Source organism: Toxorhynchites rutilus, chromosome 2 (assembly GCF_029784135.1).
Source record: "Toxorhynchites rutilus septentrionalis strain SRP chromosome 2, ASM2978413v1, whole genome shotgun sequence".
Taxonomy (NCBI): Eukaryota; Metazoa; Arthropoda; class Insecta; order Diptera; family Culicidae; genus Toxorhynchites; species Toxorhynchites rutilus.
Window position 1 is genome coordinate 136,887,865 of NC_073745.1, and position 5,185 is coordinate 136,893,049.

The following is a 5,185-nucleotide window of genomic DNA, read 5'->3' on the forward strand; positions in this document are numbered from 1 at the left end:
TATAGTGATATGATATCAACTTGTTTTCGTTTGTCCCTCTCCGTAGCAAAGATGCGAGATAGAAAAAAGTTTTTAGCTTGAAGATATTAAATCGCTGGTTTTGTTATTATATTATATTTTCCAAGTAGCACATTACAAAATAAAAAAAGAAAACATTATTTTATCAATAACTGTTTGCAATTGAAATAATATATTATATTTCATTAAACATGATTGTTGAAAAACATAAATTTATTTCCGCGTTCTGAATCAAAACAATTAAAAAAATATTCGGCATCAATGTTGATGATTGATTGGTAATGGATTGTTAATGGTTGTTTTTTCTCCAAGCAGTGGACTGTATTTAAGCTGCGATCATGTCTGTCCGTGTTTGATGCAAAAATTGCCACAGCCGCCCATGCGGCTAAGCGTGGAAACACACTAGACGGCTCTACCGCGCGATTTTCACAATGACAAGTCGCAGCAGGAGCTTGATGTAAAACACATTCAACGGCTTTCGACGGTTTCACTATCTGCCATTATTATATGTTTATAGACGGATGCAAGACGAGTCTATGATACAAGGTACAACTGTTTGGACAGTAAGGTGATTAAAGGGGCGGTATATAAAGACAGAATGATGGGAAACGGAAGAGGGGATGTTTACCTGAGCGAGAGGGAGAGAGAACTTGATTACAAACGTCTGAAATATTGCATTTATCGACAATTTGGATGGAATACGATTATCCGCAGCTACATGATCGCAGAGTGGTTTTCACGTATTGGCTCACCTGAGAGTACATTTATTATCGCCTTGCTTTATTTTCACCTTTCAAAAGCGCATAAACACTAATGCTCTCACAAAACCGTTGCGGCGCATCATCTCCATCGAGCCACCGCAGTGAATGGGGAACCGTACAACAGTGATTTTGGAACCGTAAACACCCGCCCCGCCTTGTGTGTTTCATATCATACACATTCCATTATCGAGGCTCCGCGGCGGTCTGTCATTGCAAAATCCGCGCGGGAGAGCCGTCCAGTGTGTTCTTACGCTAAGGGGCTGTCCACATACCACGTGGATAAATTTAGGGGGGTAGGGGTTACGAGTGCACCCGTGACCGAGTGGTTAGCATCTCACATGATCATGCCGGGTGTTCGGGTTCGATTCCCGTTCTGGCCGAGGGATTTTTCTCAGAGAAATTTTCTTCGACTTGCACTGTGGTCACGCCTCTTCTAGAGCTTGCCCCTCGGAATACATTCAAGGCGTGTTATTTAGCTTAAGAAATCTCAAAAGTATTAATAAATGACCCTAGTTAATACATACGTTGAGACGGCAAAAGTTCCACAGGGAACGTTAACGCCATTCAAGAAGAAGGGGTTACGAAAATGTCCAAGTGGACACGTTAAATAAATATTTTTTAAGAATGCATTCAGATCTATTTACAAACATAAATTTGAAAAAATAATAAAATAAATTAAACAGTTCTGTTTTTCAAAAATTTTAAAAACTATCCGCCTTCCCTATTTATTTTTTGTATGTATTTATTTGTAAAATGGTGAAGCTGACTGAGAGTGCTGCCCAGTCGATCATTCATATTTTTCCATATCGATGAACTTCTTACTGAAATCTGTATACTAGACATGATAGAGGATCAGTGTACCTACATTGAGGTGATGATGATTCATAAGCTATTTGACGTAGCAATAAACTGACGGAATGTTCGGAAAATTTGAAGGATTTTCCAGATAATTCGAGAAGGGCTTAGTGAAACGAATGATTCATGTTTTTAATTTTAGAAAGTTTATTTATGGTACAATTCGATATCGGATGGAATCAATAATATTGTCATGTCTACATTGGTAACGATCTCCGTGTTGTAGCGATGAGATTTTTTAACCAGGGATGTATTTGGCTTTGATTTTCTCGAATGAGAAGCGATTAGCATAATGGTTAGCATAGCGGGATTATTACATAAATAGAAAAATAAACACTTTGTCACAAACATTTATTGCCCGTTACTCTCTGAGAATTTCACTTGTTTTTCATCTTAAGAAAGTATTATTTCTTGGGTTAGTAACTTCAACCCACGGCCAGATTCAACTAAGCTTGTTTTCATTTAAAACTCTGAGATATTTGTGGAAAGAATGTCCACGTGGACAACAGGGGGAAGGGTATAGTCAATGTCAACGCTTGTCCACGCTTGTTCACGGAGGGGGGGGGGGAGTCTAAAAACATGCCTTTGTGTCCACGTGGTATGTGGACAGCCCCTAACACGCAAGGTCAACGAATGTGCAATTCAGTCATGCTAATTAGGAGAGAGTGCCAATTCCACGGAACGATTCTGAGCGGTCCAGTACCGCGTGCGATGTGAAGTAAATGGATAATTTCATTTACCTCTTTGGTCCTGTTATGGACCAATCTGAATCCAAAAACTATACAGTGGACCGAGTGAGGGATTAATCGATTGAAAGCAAATTATATTAGTTATTTCTTTGTACAAATTTTATATTTTACAGTAATTTACAAACTTGAATATTAAACTTGCTTTATTCAGCTCTTTTATTTTATGAGTACACCAGATAAAAAATAACTCCTCTCCGCCGGTTGAAATTGAATTGTCCCTCGCTGCACGCAGTTCCTGTTACTCTTATACGAGCGCGCTCTGTAAGATTCCATTAGCAGGGGGCTTGTGTTGGTGGTTGTAACCTTACTCGTCCTTTCATTGTATTCCTCCTACCACCATCCTCTCGATCGTCCATTCAGTGCGCTGCGCTGTGCGGTGAACTGAACAATGGCAATGAACCTCCAGGCGGAACACCCAAGTAACCATAAGCATTAACGTAAAACTCTATTATAGCACTAATTGTGCATCTCTAATGCCAAATGGCAGTATTTTTGCTTTGGCATCAACCCATAGGCATTATATCAATATTATTAATTCATATAAACATTAACGAAAATAAGCATTAATGAAAGCCCTATATGCGCATTTAGTGTTACCATATAATACTTACAAACATTAAGATAAAACATATGAAAATAGGCGTTAATGGAAGCCCTATATACGCATTTAATGCTACCATATAGTGCATACAAGCATTAGGATAAAACCTTTATACATTGAGCATTGGGTATCTGGCTGCAAGTGTTTGCCTCGAAATAAACATAACATAACGCTTTGAATATTAATTTACGATAGGAATGTTTTGTTTATTTCCAGACCCACCCGTACATGATTTGTTTGAGCAGGTATTGATATAGGACTATTTTCAATTCATTTATATGTATCAATAGTGGTCCAGATAGCAAAGGCACAATAGGGATATACACATGTTGCAGAAGTAACTCGGTTCGAATCTCATAAGGAAATTTTTATATAACAATTATTTATCATTCCAAACAGTGCGCCGTAAATCTAAATAATGATATATCAATATCATCCAAAAAAGTGTTGCAATAAATCTGTGTGAGCCCATCGCATGCATGATATATTTTGGTTTTCAGTCGAGTACCCATAGATTCGATGGCTTTTTCCTAGAAAAAAAAAACAAACAAAAACAACAGTTTAGTAAGGGCTGCCATCACAAGCTGATTTGCCCATCTCTAACTCAAGTTGAGCTTGGAAATCCGCAAGTTTCCATAAAGACGGGTACAATGATACATCGCGCCTTTGGCACAACCAAGGGTGTCAAATGTGCCGAATCACGACAGTAATTTGAAGACTGTCACCCTCATTGTCTCGTAACAGTCATGGGATTGAACTTTTAAAAACTGTCACATAGTGAAAATATCATGCGACATTTATAGTTATTGATGTGTATTGTAGTGCGACAGTAGTCATGTAGTTTGTAGATTCTACCAATACCTTGGTACCATCGATGATTTTTTTCCCATCGTGCTGATGATATCGGGTGTCTTAGTATATATTATGCCGCTACAACGTCATTTTATTCATTTTCTTTTCCTCACTTTAACAAACTGAAGCTTACTGTGCAGCAAAGAATTGTTGTTTAGTTTCTAGCGAATTCTGCAGCATATTCCGGTATGGGAAAATTTCTAAGTGGAGAAATTTTTTTTTGTGAAGGGGGGAGGGCAGTCTGAGTAACAGAAGAGAATCTGTTGAAAGAGATGCGAGAAGAAATGTCGTAAGTGGAAGTCGTGTAGATGAAAGTTGCGTGAATGCAGCTGTTGGGGCAGATTAGAGTGGGGCTGGGGTTGATGGAAGAAATGTGTTTAGCACGTAATCTTAATGTTATTACCAAAAATATAAAATAACTTTTTAATATTATAACTAGCTGACTCGGCGTTGCTCAGCCATATAGATTAAATTATATAGATATATTTTTAGTGAATATATTGGTTGTAATATAACAAACAACTAATGTATTTCAAGTGCGTTTGGATGTTTTAACGATCATAAAACAAATTGACCGAATGTGGTCGATGAACAAACCTGAAACGTTCATGACTCTTGTGTTTTATTGAGAAGGGCTATATCGGGTGAAGAAATTAAAAAATATAGGCGCAATCAAGCATTTCATGCCGTATCTCGTCGGGTCTTTCGGACACCCAGGCGGAGATTTAAAAAGTCAAACGTAAGCATAATTGGAAAGTGGAATATCAATTTCAAAACCGAAAGTGTGCTGTTGTTGTGTGTCTCGGTTTAAGCCCAACAGAGCAGAAATGCATTTATTTCATCGAATATGATCCTCTATCACCGCTATCATCTGAAAGATTCATGGTTATCCGTTTTATGGATATAAAGTTTATATGAAAGATGAAAGTCAAAAGTATTTTGAGCTGAAATGTTTGAAACTGTGTCCAAAGTTTATATTTTCAAAGAAAGATAATTGTATTATAAATTATTTCCATCATTTTTGTGATCATAAAGGACCAAAGGGTAATTTGGTCTTAGTTTCTTTGATCAGTAGCTTTTCGATGTAATATTGCGATTTTGCAGATTATTTCTGAGACTACCATTTTCTAATGACATTGAAAACATTTAAAATCAAATTTTAATTAATACAAACTTACAGAAAATTGCGTTTTGGCTTGGAAGTAGAGGCTAACAGATAATTATCAAATAATTTTCACGTAATCAATGCAACCAAAGCGTGATCGTGAGATCATTACACACAACCTACCTACGTGTATCTAACTACATTGTTCCTTTACATCATTATTTGTATTCATCGTGGCAATAAA